Genomic DNA, 19,490 nt, shown 5'->3' on the forward strand with positions numbered 1-19,490 from the left:
GCCAGGTATGAAACGATTCCCATACAGACTCTAGACAGCAGACCTATACAATACAGGACTATTTATTCTGCACTTTCTATGCACGCCAGCTCTCTAGGCTTTGTTCTCACCTATTTCTCACACATTCTGTTGTCTTGTTAAAGAATTCATAACAAATGAGGAAAATGCTGGATGAAAAAATTGATGTTCCACAATGACAACTTTATCATCTATGCACCATTTTTCCATTGATCGTTCCTCTGACACCAAGATTAAAAATACTGGACGAAAGCCATCCATTTTGAGCGCTAGTGTCAATGGAGCAATGTCAATTTTTCCACAATATTTTACACTGAAATCAATGAGGAAAGAAGTGTGACAAGGTCATGTGCCTTTCCCACTGACTTAAAGGGTTTTTCCAGGATCAGAAATACATATCTGCTTTCTTCTAGAAAAAGCAACTCTCCTGTCTTCAGTTTGGATGTGGGTTTTGCAGCTGTTTCATTAGTGAATGGAGCTGAATTGTAATGCCACACACAACCTGCAGACAGGGGTGGTGCTGTTTTTTCAAGAAAGTAGCTGTGCTTTTTCTAGTCCTGGATAATCCCTTTAAATGTAAAAGATGCATTTGGACACAAAGAGATTTCATGTTTTTTGGTCAAGGAAGGCATGTAAAAAGGATGCACAAATTGCTTGTAGGCGCTCCTAGAGCTTTCTGCAAGGGTAGGTTCACACTGAGAAATAGGTAAGGAATTAGGCGAGGAATTAAAGGGGAATCTGCTCTTATTTCAGCTTGAAATTACTCCTGAAATATATGTACAGAGCATTGTCCCATTGTGGATTTCTGCTCTGTTGTTTACACTGCAGAAATTCCGAGCAGAACTAATCAGCTTTCTGCCCAAAGGGTAGGTTCACACTACGGCAGCCCGGCACATGGGCTGGATCGTTAAGGACCTGTGCAATGTTCAGCATGAAGAAAATGTTTCAGTGGCATTCCTAATGATGAAGAGGGTGGGGAGGAGGGACGGAGGGGAGGTGCCAAGTTAGGGCACAGATACTCCAGTTTGGCACGGGCTGCAAGTTTAAAAGTAATTTTTAGGCCAATAACTGCATCACCTGCCGAATGGACCCCAGGACAGATTATGGATTAAAAGCAGCTATCTGAAGGTACAAGTGGTTTTGGGGGGGCGGGAGGTCAGATTGTGGGTACAGAGTCACTTTAAATTCTGCTTGAATTCCGCTTCTATTCTGACAGAGCTAAAAAGGCAAGGAATTTCAAGCGGAAAGCTTTCCTCTACAATTCCTCAGTGTGAACCTACCCTAACATTGCTCACTTTTTTCTGATTTCAGTCCAGGCTGCTCCTGGTGTGCCCAACCTATTGTGCTCACGTTGGCACTCTTATTTTTTTCGTCTGGCTCATCAATTACAAGGATAATAAACACAGTGGGCACATCTATAATAAATACACATACACTCACCGGCCACTTTATTAGGTACACCTGTCCAACTCCACGTTACCACTTAATTTCTAATCAGCCAATCACATGGCGGCAACTCAGTGCATTTAGGCATGTAGACATAATAATAATAATAATAATAATAAATTTATTTGTATAGCGCCAACAGATTCCGCAATCTCCTGCAGTTCAAACCAAGCATCAGTATGGGGAAGAAAGGTGATTTGAGGGCCTTTGAACGTGGCATGGTTGTTGGTGCCAGAAGGGCTGGTCTGAGTATTTCAGAAACTGATGATCTACTGGGATTTTCACGCACAACCATCTCTAGGGTTTACAGAAAATGGTCCGAAAAAGAAAAAACATCCAGTGAGCGGCAGTTCTGTGGGCGGAAATGCCTTGTTGATGCCAGAGGTCAGAGGAGAATGGGCAGACTGGTTCGAGCTGATAGAAAGGCAACAGTGACTCAAATAGCCAACCGTTACAACCAAGGTAGGCAGAAGAGCATCTCTGAACACACAGTACCTCCAACTTTGAGGCAGATGGGCTACAGCAGCAGAAGACCACACCGGGTGCCACTCCTTTCAGCTAAGAACAGGAAACTGAGGCTACAATTTGCACAAGCTCATCGAAATTGGACAGTAGAAGTTTGGAAAAACGTTGCCTGGTCTGATGAGTCTCGATTTCTGCTGCGACATTCGGATGGTAGGGTCAGAATTTGGCGTCAACAACATGATAGCGTGGATCCATCCTGCCTTGTATCAACAGTTCAGGCTGGTGGTGGTGGTGTCATGGTGTGGGGAATATTTTCTTGGCACTCTTTGGGCCCCTTGGTACCAATTGAGCATCGTTGCAACGCCACAGCCTACCTGAGTATTGTTGCTGACCATGTCCATCCCTTTATGACCACAATGTACCCAACATCTGATGGCTACTTTCAGCAGGATAATGCGCCATATCATAAAGCTAGAATCATCTGACTGGTTTCTTGAACATGACCATGAGTTCACTGTACTCAAATGGCCTCCACAGTCACCAGATCTCAATCCAATAGAGCATCTTTGGGATGTGGTGGAACGGGAGATTCGCATCATGGATGTGCAGCCGACAAATCTGCGGCAACTGTGTGATGCCATCATGTCAATATGGACCAAAATCTCTGAGGAAGCTTCCAGCACCTTGTTGAATCTATGCCACGAAGAATTGAGGCAGTTCTGAAGGCAAAAGGGGGTCCAACCCGTTACTAGCATGGTGTACCTAATAAAGTGGCCGGTGAGTGTATATCTCTGCACAGGGATCTTACAGACAGTGATCTCCCGGCCGATGGGGAGTAATCAATGTGAAATAATAGCGCAGGAATAATAGCTACAGGGTCCTCACTGTTTAGAAATAATAAAGTGATGTCAAACTGCAGACACAGGAATACAACAGTGATATCCCTGCACAATCCCTGTATAAATATTGTGATGTCACAGAATATAGAAATAAAGTGACAGCACAAAAGTAATAGGAACAGGGAAAATGCACAGTGATGTCATAGAGCAGGGAAGGAGGATGCAGGGGTCATACAGTGATGTCATAGAGCAGGGAAGGAGGATGCAGGGGTCATACAGCGATGTCATAGAGCAGGGAAGGAGGATGCAGGGATAATACAGTGATGCCACAGTGCAGGAATACAGGGATAATACAGTGATGTCACAGTGCAGGGAGGGAGGATACAGGGATAATACAGTGATGTCACAGTGCAGGGATACAGGCAGGGACGTATTTACCACTAGGCACCTTGCAGGGGGGCAGCACCAGGGAGAAGGGGAAAGGAAACAACTTTTTTTTTTTTTTTTTAAGTCTCCCACCTCCCATTTAGACTTGCAAGTAAATCTGGTGTCTTTTTGATGGTGGGGGAGTGTGTGGTATGGTGGTATTGGTCAGGTGTGGTGTAAAGGTGTTATCCAGTCGCAGTATGGCGGTGTTATCCAGTCACAGTATGGCGGTATTGGTCTGGTCTGGTATGGCGGTGTTATCCAGTCACAGTATGGCGGTATTGGTCTGGTCTGGTATGGCGGTGTTATCCAGTCACAGTATGGAGGTATTGGTCTGGTCTGGTATGGCGGTGTTATCCAGTCACAGTATGGAGGTATTGGTCTGGTCTGGTATGGCGGTGTTATCCAGCACAGTATGGAGGTATTGGTCTGGTCTGGTATGGCGGTGTTATCCAGTCACAGTATGGAGGTATTGGTCTGGTCTGGTCTGGTATGGCGGTGTTAAATGTGATGCCTGGAGCTATTACCTATCAATCCTGAGGTTAAAATGGGTTATACAGCATTAGAAAAACATGCCCACTTTCTTCCAGACACCGCACCACTCTTGTCTCCAGTTTGGGTGGAGTTTAACATCTAATGGTGCTATTAGACGGAACGATTATCGTTCGAATTTGCGCAATAACGATCGGATTGGAACAATAATCGTACGTGTAAACGCTGCGAACGATCAAGCGACGAGCGAGAAATCGTTCATTTTGAACTTTCAGCATGTTCTTAAACTGTCGTTCGTAAAAAATTTGCAGATCGTTCCGTCTAAACAGTCGTTCACCGATTTAACCTATGTGCGAGATAGGCTTAAGCGATCGCAAAACGATTTTTCCGTATGATGTATTGTTCCGTCTAAACGCTGATCGTTATATAAAACACATCGTTCATTCAAAATCGTTAATCGTGCGAATTATCGCTCCGTCTAAAAGCACCATTAGTCCCATTAAAGTGAATGGACTCAATTGCAAACCACACCTGAACTGAAGACACAAGTGGTGTTGTCTTTGGAAGGAAGCGGACGTGTTTTTCTAATGCTGAATAACCACTTTAAAGCTCCTGGACCCCAGTGCAGCATCTGAATGTGAGCCCCCAGCTGCCATTTGTAGTTGTTCTTCTGGAGTAGTCATGCACCCTGCCCAGGACATGACAGCTACAACTGCACCACTGAGACAGGGAAAGTGGGCAGCACTACAGCTCTGTGGTTAGTGTCGCCCTGCAGCACTGGTGTCCTGGACTCACCCCCCCCCCCCCCTTCTGTAATAGTGCACATGAAGACAATTCCTTTAAGCCATTGGTCACAACATCAGCTTCTATTGTATATACCTTATAATAGTGTTCTACAACATTGTAGCTCACTGGCTGATGCACAGTTACACCCCCTACAGCTGTCAGGGCATGATGGGAGTTGTAGTTCTGCAGCACTGCTTTATGTGGCTCATGTGCTGCTTATAGTCAGGGAATAAACCATATATGCATATTAGCAGGGTAGTCAGGTGCTTCTTGATACCAGTGCGAACCATATTGAAGACTATACGGGGACTGTCATTACAAAACCGCCTCCACCTTGGGTGACAGTACAGACGGTGCGCTTCTTACCGCTGTAACAATGAAGAGACGGAGCCCAGAACACTACACACACTCACAGCGTCTTCACAGCTTGGGGGCGTGTCTGCGTGACGTCACCGCATTGCCCAACTCGCTCATCGGAACTCGTGGTTTGGTAAGTGCCCAGAGTCACGTGGTGCTCCTTGATTGACAGCTCCGAGACAGGAGGGGAGACAGCAGCTTGGGTGCGGGAGGCAGCAGTGTCTTTGGCTGCAGCCCGGTGCGCTTTTCATCCTCCTCCTCGCAGCGGATCCCCCCTCTTCTTCAGCCTCCCATGGTTTCTTCTTGTCAGTGAGAGCACTTCTTGGGGTGAGAGCACTTATCGGGGAGGGGACACTTCCCTTCAAATGTCTGCAAAGTTTGTTGTGCAAATCCGGACCGGCCTGTCCAGTGAGGGAGCCGCTCGGCTGGGATCGCACCGTGAGTACTTGGCTCTGTACTGGCAGATACATGGAGTTTCCTATGGACGATCCCACCCAGCTCCAGCCATCCCCCGGCTCGCTCCGGCATCCCGGCCAGGCTTTGTCTGCTGCCTGTGCTAAGGATGCCGGCTGCTGGGGGATCGGAGGACGCTGCGGATCCGTGCTGGTGTGTACGGGGAGCGTGCGGTTTGTCTGTCTATTAAAGAAGTTGTGCATGAGCGGCAGCAATGTGTGTAGTGTCAGTGATGTCCTGGAATCCGCAGCCGCATCGTCCTATTGTTCTGCTGTTTTTATGCTCATTGGACTAAGGACTTGTTGCGGATTTGATGCGGATTTGAATCATTCAATGACACTGATATAATGCCACAGCATCAAAATCTGCAGCCTTTCCACCATGTGTGAACACTCCCTGATTAGCAAGTGTTCATGTTGCATTATACCAGCCAGTATATGATGTAGCCTTCTGTACTGTATCCAGGGAAAAGGTGGGAACCCTCATCCAGGGAGAGAACACATTCTGATGGATGACACATGGCACTAGTGTGAATGGAGCCACAAGCTGGGGCTACACCTAACTTTTTGTAACAGCACTGATTAATTTTTAAAGGGAACCTGTCACATAGAGAATGTAATCCTTCCTGTGGACAGCGTGGTCTAGAACAGGAGGAGCGGAGAATGTATGTATGTATGTATGTATGTATATGTGTATATAAATATATATTATATATATATTATTCTCCGCTCCTCTTGTTCTAGACCACGCTGTCCATATATCTCCTGTGTGTGTATAATATATATTTTATTTTGATCCATTTTTTACCAGGGTAGGGAACCTTGGCTCTCCAGCTGTTGCTAAACTACAACTCCCATCATGCCTGGACAGCCAAAGCTTTAGCTTTAGCTGTCCAGGCATGATGGGAGTTGTAGTTTTGCAACAGCTGGAGAGCCAAGGTTCCCTACCCCTGAGTTTTTATATCCGCGTTGACAAAACAAATGTCATTGACAGCATTTTGGCCGCAGAAAGCTTCATAGACTGGGGAGAAGCCGAGAATATTGATACATGTATTTGTGGGAATGGAGCCAATATAAGTAGTTGTTTATTTATCTAAACCTCTGCTTGTTCTAGGTTTAGGAGCCAAGTGGGTGGTCCTACTTGGCACATAGTAGGACCGCCCACTGGACTCCTAAATCCAGAATGAGCAGAATTTTGTGTTAACTATTAATAACTTAATCTACCGTGTCTATTGCTATTAACGTATAAGACAGTCTTATCAGCTGGCATTGCTCTAAAACATGGCGCCTTCAGATTGGACTGACTTTTCAGCAAAGCAGGTTTTCTTTACAGCAGCAATCCACAATCTTACAGACAACACTGTATTGCTCCGAGCTGTAACGCAGTAGAGAGTATGCTATGTTTTCCCTAGACCAGGGCATGATGGGAGTTGTAGTTTTGCCACAGGTTGGGGGACACTGATGTCAGCCATATAGAAGTCATGTTATCTTTGTGATATTGGAACCATGTGCAGTAGCCTCGGTGTGATAGATAGGAGACCCTCTTGCAAGGACAAGAAACCCGTAAGAGCTGTAGTGGTATATGTTAGGATGTGTTTACATAGAGATTTATCTGACAGATTGTTGAAGCCAAATGGAATGGATTTGGTATTTGAGAAATCTCAGTCTTTCCTTTATGACCTGTCCTCTGTTTATAGTCTGTTCCTAGCTTTGGCTGCAAAAATCTGTCAGATATCTGTGTGTAAAGGCACCCTAAGGGTCCTATTACACCAACAGATTATCTGACTGTTTTTTTTTTAAGCAAAAGCCAGGAATGGATTTGAAGAGAAGAGAAATCTCAGTCTTTACTTTGACCTGTTCTCTGTTTCTAGTCCATTCCTGGCTTTGGCTTTAAAAAATCTGTCAGATAATGTTGGTGTAATAGGGCGCTAATGGTCCTTTTACACGGAGCGATGATTTGCCCAATCGAACGATTAACGATTTCGAAGCAACTGTGTTTTTTATAACCATCAGCGTTTAGACGGAACGATATATCATTTAAAGAATCGTTATTGCGATCGTTTTAAGATCACTTAAAGTGACTGCACCACCAGGCCCAGGCTGAAGCACTGGAGGCGGGCCGTCCCACCCTTAGTGGGAGGAAACCCTAGCCCCTCTATGATAGGGTTCCATTGATTCTAATGGAGTCACATCATGGAGGGGCTGGGGTTTCTTCCCACTAAGGGGGGGTCGGCCGCCTCCAGTGCTTCAGCCTGGGCCTGGTGGTACAGTCACTTTAAGCCTTTTTCACACACACAGGTTGAATCGTTGAAAGACTGTTTACACGAAGCGAACTGCGCATTTTCGGTGAACGACCAACGATTATTTGAGAACCTGTTGAAAGATCAGGATGAACGTTTATTTGCTCGTCGCTTGATTGCTTGCTGTGTTTACACGGGCCGATTATTGATCAAATGCGTTCGTTATCGTTAAAAATCAAACAATAATCGATTTTCCCTATTAATATTGATTGGGAAAACTAATTGACAATCTAATTATTAACCTTTTTGTAAAGAAGGAGTTAATAAAGCCAGGATTGCAGTCAATAGCTGTATATCCGATCAGGCTGTACCTAGCAGCCATTACAAAGTACAATTTTGCTCTTTGAATGGAGGCCAAGACTTGGTGGAAAAAGAGGTGGGGGAAGGCTCTGGCCGGGCGTCCGACTTTATAACTCAAATTAATTTCTTAACACAACTATGGAGTAGCCAGGAGGCCGAGCCGCATGTGTCCTGATAGTCCTTTATTGACTTCTGAAGTCTCTGGTCTCGGAGGAGCCTCTTGGGGATGCCGGGTTCATTTCCCAGTCATTTGTGGGCTTGGAAACTAAATTGATGACAATAAGATTTGTAGCCGCAGCAGCCGACCCTATATCCTATTGGTATTTGTCACTTATAGCCCATCGGATTCTGCGGATCCTGTCCGCAGATGATTAGTCACAAATAAGCAATAGCAATGGAACTGGTTTAGCAGAGTCGTCCTGGTTCCACCCACACAGATGTGCAGAAGATGTGAGCTGCTTCATTGTGTACCATCTGAATCCGGGCATTGTGCAAGAGCTCAGGTTACACGTGGTAAATAGCAGAAGCCAATGGCTCAATCCACCAAGGAATTAATAGTTCCAATTCTGTTTTGGCCATGTGTTCAGTCATTTCACGGTATAGACAGCTTGTGCCTAATGTACATGAGGCTGAATATATAGGAATTTACTGATCATACAGGCATTGCTAGAATGGGGCCACAGCACCCCTTTCTTATAGGGGTGTCCTATGGAGGGAACCCCTTTTTTATACAATGTATCCTGGCTGTTATAGCAGAGTCTGGCTGGCTATGTGATACAAGGATAGCGCTGTCTGACAAAACTCATTGGGGGAGATTTATCAAACTGGGGTAAAGTAGAATTGTCTTAGTCGCCCCTAGCAACCAATCAGATTCCACCTTTCATTTTTCAAAAAAATCTGTGAGGAATGAAAAGTGGAATCTGATTGGTTGCTGGGGGCAACTAAGACAATTCTACTTTACACCAGTTTGATAAATCCTCCCCCATTGCTTTTTGCAGGGGTTTTAATCCCTAGGCGACCCTGGGCGTATCTGTACGTCCTGGGCCGCCTAGGGATGTTCAGAGCGGTGCCGCGCGGCGGTCCCGGATGCCGCTCGTAGCCAGGGACCGCGACTATTAGCAGGCACTGTCCAATCGCCGTGCCCGCTAAATAAGGGATGGGCTGCAGTAAGTAATCGAATGCCGCTGTCAACTTTGACAGCTGCATCCGATTACTTACTGCAGCCATCCCTGGTGTCTAGTGGGGTAAATCGTCCCGGAGGAGCGATCCACACATCCGGCTCGGGGCAGGGTCTGCGCCGTAATGGCGCTGATCCCGGCTCGGCACTCAACACAGCATAGATCTCAATGAGAGATCAGTGTGCTTATACTAGAAGTCCCCCAGGGGGGCTTCTGGTATAAGTGTAAAAAAAAAATAAACCCTCTACTAATAAAAGTTTGAATCACCCCCCTTCCCCCATGTTATAAATAAATAAACATGTTTGCTATCGCCGCGTGTGTTATCACCCAAACTTATAATTTATCACATTCCTGATCTCGCACGGTAAATGGCGTAAGCGCAAAAAATCCCAAAGTGCAAAATTGGGCATTTTTGGTCGCATCAAATCCAGAAAATTGTAATAAAAAACGATCAAAAAGTCGTATCATGGTACCAATAGAAAGAACACCTAATGGCGCAAACAATGACACCTGACACAGCCCCATTGACCAAAGGATAAAAGCGTTATAAGCCTGGGAATATAGCGATTTTAAGGAACATATATTTAAAGAGTCACTGTCGTATTTTTTTTTTTTTGCAGAAATCAATAGTCCAGGCGATTTTAAGAAACTTTGTAATTGGGTTTATTAGCCAAATCTGCCATTATCTGCATGTAAAAAGCCTTTTCCCAGGTCCCCCCCTCCTTCCTCTTTTTCATCCACTCCAAAAAATCTGAAAATTGTGACTTGTTGCAGAAGACGTACCCTGTCTGTTCTAGGGAGAGGGGAGGGGGGAGGAGGAAGGAGGGAGTTAGCCGGCAGCAGAAAGCAGATAACAGAGGATTACAGGCATGGAGCTGGGTGACAGCTGTAATCCGAGCTCAGACAGGTCACTGGTGATGGTCCCAAGAGATATCAGGTGAGGGATTTGTAGATTAACTCTTTGTTGTCCTGTTTTGGTCTTTTCTTTAGCTCTCTCCATAGGAGAACAATGAAGACAGGGGGGAGAGCTTCAAACTGCTTTTTAATGATAAAAATGCATTTTTCGCATAATAAACCCAATTACAAAGTTTCTTAAAATCGCATGGACTATTGATTTCTGCAAAAAAAAATTTCACGACAGTGACACTTTAAGAATGGTTTGAATTTTTTACAAGCAATCACATAATATAAAAGTTATACATGTTATATATTGTTGTAATCGTAACAACTTGAGGAACATATATAGCAAGACAGTTTTACCCCAGGGCGAGCGGCGTAAAAACAAAACCCCTCCAAATAAAAGGTTTGGTTTTGCAGTGTACTTTATGCAAAAAATTCAGCCTGTCATTGCGAAGTACAATTAGTGGCGCAAAAAATAAGGGCTCATGTGGGTCTCTGAAAAAATGCAACTGTTATGGCCTTTTAAGCACAAGGAGGAAAAAACGAAAACGCAGAAAATGAAATTGGTCCGGTCCTCTAAGGGTTAAACTCAGGCCTTCCAGCTGTTGCAAAACTACAATTCCCATCATGCCTAGACAGCCAAAGCTAAAGCTTTGGCTGTCTAGGCATGATGGGAATTGCAGTTTTGTAACAGCTGGAGGGCCTGAGTTTGACACTCCTGTTCTAGAGGGTGTCAGGATCCGGACCCCCCAACCTTATTACTTGCGCAGGTCCTACTTTAGAAAAAGATAAATGCTGCTAAAAGGCAATGAGTGATATGATTGGTAACCGGCTCCGTCTGCCCCTGATTTCTAGTATAGCTGCAGTTCCTGAATAACGTTATTACAGCCAATCCGACACGTGCACAATATCTTTAGTAAGGTTTAACATTAATGTATGTCTCCAAGGAGACTCCGCTGTAGGCTTCAGGAAACATCAGTGTGAAGTTCACAAATGTGATTAAATATCCTAATCTTTCGCTTTCATTTGCCTGCAATTCGTAAAGCGGTTTGAGCTTTAAAAAGCAATTTTATTTCATGGTACAGTGAATATTTTTTGCCTTTTTTTTTTTTTCATTTTTGTATTACCTACATTTACTTTTTGGTGGTGTACAAATTTAAAATTTAACCTGTCATCACTTTTTATGCTGCCCAAACCATGAGTTATTGGGGAGGATCCTAGTGGCTTCTTCTCACCCCACCAGCCTTCATTGATGGATCTCTCCTGTTTGGATATCGGGAGATCTATCCACCTATCTATCTTGCTGGGCAAGACAACCAGGTACCACCCTGACAACACTTGGTTAAAGGTGGCCATACACCTGGCCCCTGTCCACCCCATGCACAGAAAAGTACCCCATCACATCCGACCACATTTACACCGACCTCATTGGTGGACGGTTGGGACACCCCCCATACACCCTAGACTGACAGTCGAGGCGCGTGGGTACGTTGGTCGTTTAATCGTTGTCTCCTATTACACTAAATGATTATCGTTCAAATCCGAACGATTTAACAATTTTTCGACCGATAATCGTTCCATGTAATTCCATGTAATTTGAAGCCAAAGTCAGAATGGATTTGAAAAGAGGATAAATCTCAGTCTTCCTTTATGACCTGTTCCCTGTTTAGTCTGTCTCTGGATTTGGCTTAAAAAAATCTGGCAGATAAATCTGTCTGTGTATGGGGACTTTAAGGGTACGTACACATGTACCAGATCCGCAGCGGATTTCTCGCTACAAGACCCGCTGCGGATCCCTGCCCAGTAAACTCTATGGGCAGACAAACTCGCAGCAGGATGCACATCCAGCTGAAAGTTTGTCCGCAGCCCGCCCCGTTAACCTGCCGTAGGCTACACTTCACCTGGACCCCGCTCCGGCTTGCTTCGGGGGTTCCAGACATGTCTCGCTTGGCCAATCAGTGCACTGCCCCAATGCAGCGCACTGACTAAGTGGGACGTGAAGACACTGGGACCCCGAAGCAAGCTGGAGCGAGGACCAGGTAAAATATAGGCTCCGGGGGTTAACAGGGCAGGCTGTGGACAAACTTGTAGCGGGATTTTGTCTGCCAATACAGTTTACTGGGCAGGGATCAGTGGCGGGTCTCGAATACGCAGCTAGAAATCCGCTGCAGATCCGGTATGTGTGAACGTACCCTAAGGGAGAATAAAAGTAATGACAGCTTCCATTTAAAGGAGCACTCCAGGAATTAATCCATTTCCTTACTGACCACTTTATTTTTGCGTCATGAGATTTGTGTTTCTGAGACTCTGAGTATGAGTAGAGCTACAGTATGGGTGCTGCCATATCATAGGTTTTATATTATGTGGTTTGAGGCCACACATTGGTGCCATACCTTTTTTTTTTTTTTTTTTTTTTTAGCCGTTTTACCTGAAGTGAAAAGTAGAGCTTGCCACTTGTGATAGGAATTCTAAGGATTTTTAAGGTCAGAGGTTGGCCTCCTTCAATTGACCCTATGAATGCCTTGAATTTTCACAAACATAATGGTTGAAATATATGTGACATGGCAGATATCCCAGCGTACTTGAATGCTTGTTTAAAAAACATATCCTACAGTTGACAACTATTCCCAATGAAAATAGTTGGGTGTTCGTTAAAGTTATTTTTGGAGTCGTTTTGCATAAACGGTGTGATCCCGGCCTAAGGGTGGTATTACACAGGCCGAGGAGGGCCTGATAATACCTGTAAACGAGCGCCAATCTGCTAGATCGTCGCTCGTTTACTGAACCTATTACACAGCCCGATAATCGTTTAGCAAGAGCTGCAAGGACATCATTACCGATGTCCTTGCAGCCCTTGCTAAACTGGCATACATTACCCATCCACGTTCCAGGGCTGCTCCTGCCGTCCGCTTCTCCCGGTGTCCCGCGCGCGCTCTAGCTTCACATCGGCCTGTCAGCTGATAGGCCGCTCAGCCAATCACAGGCCGGGACCGCCGCGGCCTGTGATTGGCTGAGCGGCCTATCAGCTGACAGTCCGATGTGAAGTTAGAGCGCGCGGGACACCGAGAGAAGCGGACGGCAGGAGCAGCCCTGGAACGTGGATGGGTAATGTATATCGTTAGTCGCCGCCCGTGCACCGCTATTACACGCAGCGGTGGGCGGTCGGCGCCCGACAAAAATAGGTTCTAACCTATATCAACGATCAGCCGATGATCATTGTCATCGGCTGATCGTTGCATTTATTACACGGAGCGATAATCGTCCGAATCGGGCAAATTCGGGCAATTATCGTTCCGTGTAATAGGGCCGTAAGGGTATTATTACACCAAGCAATTTTCCGACGACTAACAATTAACGATAAACGATCTTAAACGACCGCTAAGGCAAACGACCCGAAATCGTTCACCCGAGTACACGAAACGATGATCGTTATTTATGATCGTTCTTGCGGTCGTTTAGTCGTCGCTATTGCGTACGTTTCAGCTGTGAATTTTTATTCCACCAAACGATGTGCGAACGATCAAACGATAAAAATAGGTCCGGATCCTATTAAACGATCAACGATTTCTCGTTGGTCGTTTAATCGTTGCCTGCTATTACACGAAATGATTATCGTTCAAATCCGAACAATTTTTCGAACGATAATCGTTCCGTGTGATACCACCCTAAGGCTGCATTCACACGTTCTGTGAAATTGTCTGTGATCGCAGATCCGATACCATAGAGAATTGTAGAGGCCATTGAATCCTATGAGTCTATCCGCGCTGAGATCAGTACAGGGAAAAAAATAGGACATGTCATAACTCGGATGTGATCACAACATGAATTGGATCCCATAGACTTCTATTTGCTGTGTTTTTCATGGATGTCTGTGAAAAAACGCAATTACATCAAAGCAAACTAGTAAAAAAAAATTTTTTTTTCTTCAACATTTTTGGGAAGATTTATGAAAGGGTGTAAATATACACCTGGTGTAAACTGCCCACAGCAACCAATCACAGCTCAGCTTTTATATTTTAACAGAGGTAAAAACTGAGCTGTGATTGGTTGCTGTGGGCAGTTTACACCTTTTCATAAATCTCCCCTTTTATGCACATGTGGATACGGATGCACCATGATGCAGTTACAGACTAAATTGCACGGATCATGGAGTAAACATAGCGGACCTTTATGTCGACGGGGAAAAACACTGAATGCGTGAATGAGGCCTTAGAGCAGGGGTAGGGAACCTTAGCTCTCCAGCTGTTGCAAAACTACAACTCCCATCCTGCCTGATTTGGCTGTCCATGCATCATGGGAGTTTCGCAACAGCTGAAGAGCCAAGGTTCTCGACCCCTGCCTTAGGGTGCGTTCATACTATGGAATTCTGTGGATTCCGACGCTTGCTCCCACTTGAATCTCCCCCCCCCCCCCATTGCATAGGCACCATTCTATGCTCAGGCGAATTCCGCCATCTGCCCAAATGCCAATTTGTGGGGCAGACGGCGGAATCTGCCTAAGCATAAAATTGAGTCCATCCAAACCGGATCGTTCGGATTAGCAGTGGCTGCTGAAGTTGAATAAAGCCCTAAGGCTATGTGGAAACCATGGATATAGTCATTGGCTGTATCCATGTTTCCAGACAACCTTAGAGCTTTATCCAAGTTCAGTAGCCCCCGCTAATCAAATGCCGAACGACCGGGCTCGGGTGGACTCTAGCATTGTCGAGGTTCGCTCATCTCTAGTGTGGTGTAAAATGGTTAGCACAAATTTAAAATGCTTTGCTACTCCTAAACGTGGCCGTACACCTCCAATTACTGTCAGCTGAACAATTGTTCACTTATCTCTCCTGTCCTCCCTATACACGTAAGTTTGGCATGTCTACGAGAACAAGGAGGTCGGCAGTGGTTTTCCATTATGTCTGACCTCTGACATTTGTTGGTGTAGTCTCAGGAGACCCCTATACACTTTTAGGCTGGGTTCACACTACGTATATTTGAGGCTGTATGTTTGAGGCTGTATAGCAACCAAAACCAGGAGTGGATTAAAAACACAGAAAGGCTCTGTTCACATAATGTTGTAATTGAGTGGATGGCCGTCATTTAATTGCAAATATTTGCTGTTATTTTAAAACAACGGCTGTTATATTGAAATAATGGAAGTTATTTACCGTTATATGGCGGCCATCCACTCAATTTCAACATTGTGTGAACAGATCCTTTCTGTGTTTTTAATCCACTCCTGGTTTTGGTTGCTATGAGGACCTGACATGAGGACCAAATACTGCCTTAAATATACATAGTGTGAACCCAGCATTATACTGACTGCCGAACCCGCTGTGATTGGTGGATTTGGCCACCATGAGTATAAAATGTTTAGGGACTTTACATTAAAATCTCTTTACAAACTCCATGTTTGCACAGAGCTTTCTGGGAAGTCCGGTTACCGTAAAAGATGTGTAATATAAACTAATTTAGTAAATAACATACTGTACTCTGTCACTTCTTGATAGCAGCCCAGCCAGGCTTGGGTGTGTCTGGTGACAAGACGTTTAAAAGCTTCTATAGCAACTCGGTAGACACCAAAAAAAAGTATTAATCTTTATTAATGTCATTAAAATACACCAGATGTAAAAAGAGATACCACAAGAACCAGCGATGCCAGTCTGAAATAAACCAATATACAGCATAAATGTCCAAACTCCACAATAATATACAGGGTCACATATAAAGGAACAAGGTCCTATATTAAGTGTGGGCAACATGATCACTCTATTTCACGTGTACACAGTATCAGAGAGCATTCACATGTTCCGTGATTAAAGTCCTTGCACGGAAGATGCGCTACAGACCTCCCGGCATCATGTATCATTATGATTTCCCTGTAAATGATTGTAGCCATACATCTATAACATTATAATATGGTTTACAATAGTGATGTCACGATACCAGAATTTTGAGTTCGATACCAATACCAACTTTTTTTTTTTTCAATGCTCGATGCCAATTCGATACTTATTAAATTATATATTTTTTTAAAAAACACAAGAGTAGAGATCCCCCCCCGACTGTCAGGTCTGTACGAACCATATTACTTTATAAATAAAGTTTCCATTTTTTTTAAATAAATGTTCTTAAAAAATAGCCATATTCTGATTCTTAACATGGCTATGGGGCAATCTGTAGTTTTATTTAGTACCACGTTTTTATGTGGTACTGAATTTGGTGGTTTCTCCGCTTGCACCATTTACTGTGCGTCATCAGGAAGGTGATAATCTTATAATATGCACAATAACACTTCAGCTATCAGGGGGGATGATGGGAACTGTAGTCATGTGATACACTTCAGCTATCAGGGGGATGATGGGAACTGTAGTCATGTAACACACACTTCAGCTATCAGGGGGGATGATGGGAACTGTAGTTATGTAATACACTTCAGCTATCAGGGGGATGATGGGAACTGTAGTCATGTAACACACTTCAGCTATCAGGGCGATGGTGGGGGTTGTAGTCATGTAACACACACTTCAGCTATCAGGGATGATGGGGGTTGTTGTCATGTAACACACACTTCAGCTATCAGGGCGATGGTGGGGGTTGTAGTCATGTAACACACACTTCAGCTATCACGGATGATGGGGGTTGTTGTCATGTAACACACACTTCAGCTATCAGGGGGATGATGGGAACTGTAGTCATGTAACACACTTCAGCTATCAGGGGGGATGATGGGGGTTGTAATTGCACTATTCCAGCTGGATTCGGGCGGCAGAGTAATGTGCAGGCTACCGCCCCCCTCCCACTTCCCTTCACAGTCGCAGCCAGGCCGACCTTTTGTTCACCCCCCACATTGCTGATGCCGGCCCCGGGGATGTCCTGACGGCCAGGCCTCACAGCTACCTCCTGTCAGATCTCCTCCTCGCCTCCCCCACCTCCAGCCTTCTCCTGCGTTCTCCTCTCCCGGACCGTGCAGCTCTCAGCCGCTCTCCTCTCCCGGACCGTGCAGCTCTCAGCCGCTCTCCTCTCCCGGACCGTGCAGCTCTCAGCCGCTCTCCTCCCTCTCCTGCCACCGACCCTGTGCTGCCCCTCTGCCCTTGTCAGACACTCACCGGCCCAGCTGTGTCTCATGCTCGGTGCCTGTGGAGGGGGGGGGAGGTCCTCATCTTAGCCCATAGGACCCACAGTGACACACACGTGTCCCGGGGCTGGCGATGTCAGAGGCAGGAGCGGCGACCTAAAATTTCCCGGCGGCAGCTGCATGGTAGGTGGATGATCTGGGCCCGAGTGAGCGCGCAGGGTCCCGGGTCTGTGTTCGCAGGGGTGGCACAGAGAGAACATGACAGGCGCTCAGGTAGCCGCCTGTCATGTTCTCGGCACTATATGTTAAACTACGCTATTTTGTAGTTTTTGTAGGGGCGTAGCTAAAGGCTGATGGGCCCGATGAAGTTTGAACTTCTGCAACCTGGATAAGTCACCTGATGTCACCTGCAGTCCTATGTAACAGCACAGATAACAGTGATATCCCTCTGAGTACAGATAATGTAGTAGATGTGTCCTGCAGTCCTATGTAACAGCACAGATAACACAGTGATATCTCTGAGTACAGATAATGTAGTAGATGTCACCTGCAGTCCTATGTAACAGCACAGATAACAGTGATATCCCTCTGAGTACAGATAATGTAGTAGATGTGTCCTGCAGTCCTATGTAACAGCACAGATAACACAGTGATATCTCTGAGTACAGATAATGTAGTAGATGTCACCTGCAGTCCTATGTAACAGCACAGATAACACAGTGATATCCCTCTGAGTACAGATAATGTAGTAGTCACCTGCAGTGATATCTCTGAGTACAGATAATGTAGTAGATGTCACCTGCAGTCCTATGTAACAGCACAGATAACACAGTGATATCCCTCTGAGTACAGATAATGTAGTAGTCACCTGCAGTCCTATGTAACAGCACAGATAACACAGTGATATCTCTGAGTATAGATAATCTAGTAGATGTCACCTGCAGTCCTATGTAACACCACAGATAGCACAGTGATATCCCTCTGAGTACAGATAATGTAGTAGTCACCTGCAGTCCTATGTAACACCACAGATAACAGTGATTTCTCTGAGTACAAATAATGTAGATGTCACCTGCAGTCCTATGTAACACAACAGATAACACAGTGATATCTCTGAGTACAGATAATGTAGATATAGACCCCCTATGTAGCCCCCTCCCACAGTATAGACCCCCTGTGTAGCCCCCCACAGTATAGACCCTCTGTGTAGCCCCCCACAGTATAGACCCCCTGTGTAGATCCCCCACAGTACAGACCCCCTGTGTAACCCCCTCATAGTATAGACCCCCTTTGTAGCCCCCCTCATAGTATAGACCCCCTGTGCAGCCCCCCTCATAGTATAGACCCCCTGTGCAGCCCCCCTCATAGTATAGACCCCCTGTGCAGCCGCCCCCCATTGTATAGACCCCTTGTGCAGCCCCCGCTCATAGTATAGACACCCTGTACAGCCCCCCCTCATAGTATAGACCCCCTGTGCAGCCACCCCTCATAGTAAAAACCCCTTGTGCAGCCCCCCCCCCCCCCCTGTATAGACCCCTTGTGCAGCCCCCCACATTACAACATTTATGTAAAAAATGAAAATAAATAAATAAACTCACCTCACCTGGATCCTTGATCTCCCTCAGGCCTGGCAGCTTCTCTTTTAAGTTCAGTGAGCTTCCGGGACGCCGGCCCCAGCCGGAAGCTCACTGATGCAGGACCGCGGCGCCCGGACTTCTCCTCTCTACTGTACGCAGCTGACATGTGACGTGATGACGTCACATGTCAGCTGCCGAGGAGGAGCGAGGAGAAGTCCGGGCGCCGCAGTCCTGCATCAGTGAGCTTCCGGCTGGGGCCGGCGTCCCGGAAGCTCACTGAATTTACAAGAGGTCCAGAAGTGGCAAGGGGGGGCCGTGCGGGCCCCCCTAGCGTAGGGGACCGGTCGCCATGGCGACCCCTGCGACCCCTATAGCTACGCCACTGAGTTTAACATAAAGTATCGATACCAGGAAATCCTGGTATCGAACCGTTTTTTTTACCCCGAAAATCGATAGTAGTATTGATTTTTCGGTGCATCGTGCATCCCTAGTTTACAATAATAAGAGTAATAGCTGGAAAGGGAACTCATGGACCATTAAAGGCTATGGAATATTTAAACCCCCCCCCCCCCCCCCCCCCACACACACAAGGTACAATATTGTGGTAAAATAACATTCAATCAATACGTTACTTTTGTTAAGAATACTGGATTTAGAAGTGATGGAATTATGGATTGTTTGAAAATGTGATCTGATCTCTACACAGCCATTTGATGTTACGTCTTCTGCAAGTATAGGTTTTTTCTGATGCAAATTTTCTATGCATTTTACACTCAAGTAGGTCAAATACATAAATTAGAATGGGGATTGTGGTATTAGAGCATATTATGGATTTATATACATTATGGCTTGCTGTATGGCACTGCTCATCCATGTAATAGTTAAGCCTTTGCCT

The 19,490-nt window shown here is 45.5% G+C and overlaps 1 protein-coding gene across 4 annotated transcripts in view; it reads left to right on the plus strand.

Moving 5' to 3' along the window:
* The first annotated feature begins 5,007 nt into the window (after positions 1 to 5,007).
* Positions 5,008 to 19,490, plus strand: part of HYCC1 (hyccin PI4KA lipid kinase complex subunit 1) — a 100,188-nt gene continuing 85,705 nt past the window's right edge. For 3 of the 4 annotated variants that reach the window (XM_069958793.1, XM_069958796.1, XM_069958795.1), the window contains exon 1: positions 5,008 to 5,267. The gene's annotated coding sequence lies outside the window, so the exon portion shown is untranslated. The remainder of the gene's footprint in view (positions 5,268 to 19,490) is intronic. The other variant, XM_069958794.1, reaches the window with a different exon arrangement.

The sequence above is a fragment of the Dendropsophus ebraccatus genome, chromosome 2, assembly GCF_027789765.1.
Source record: "Dendropsophus ebraccatus isolate aDenEbr1 chromosome 2, aDenEbr1.pat, whole genome shotgun sequence".
Lineage (NCBI taxonomy): Eukaryota > Metazoa > Chordata > Amphibia > Anura > Hylidae > Dendropsophus > Dendropsophus ebraccatus.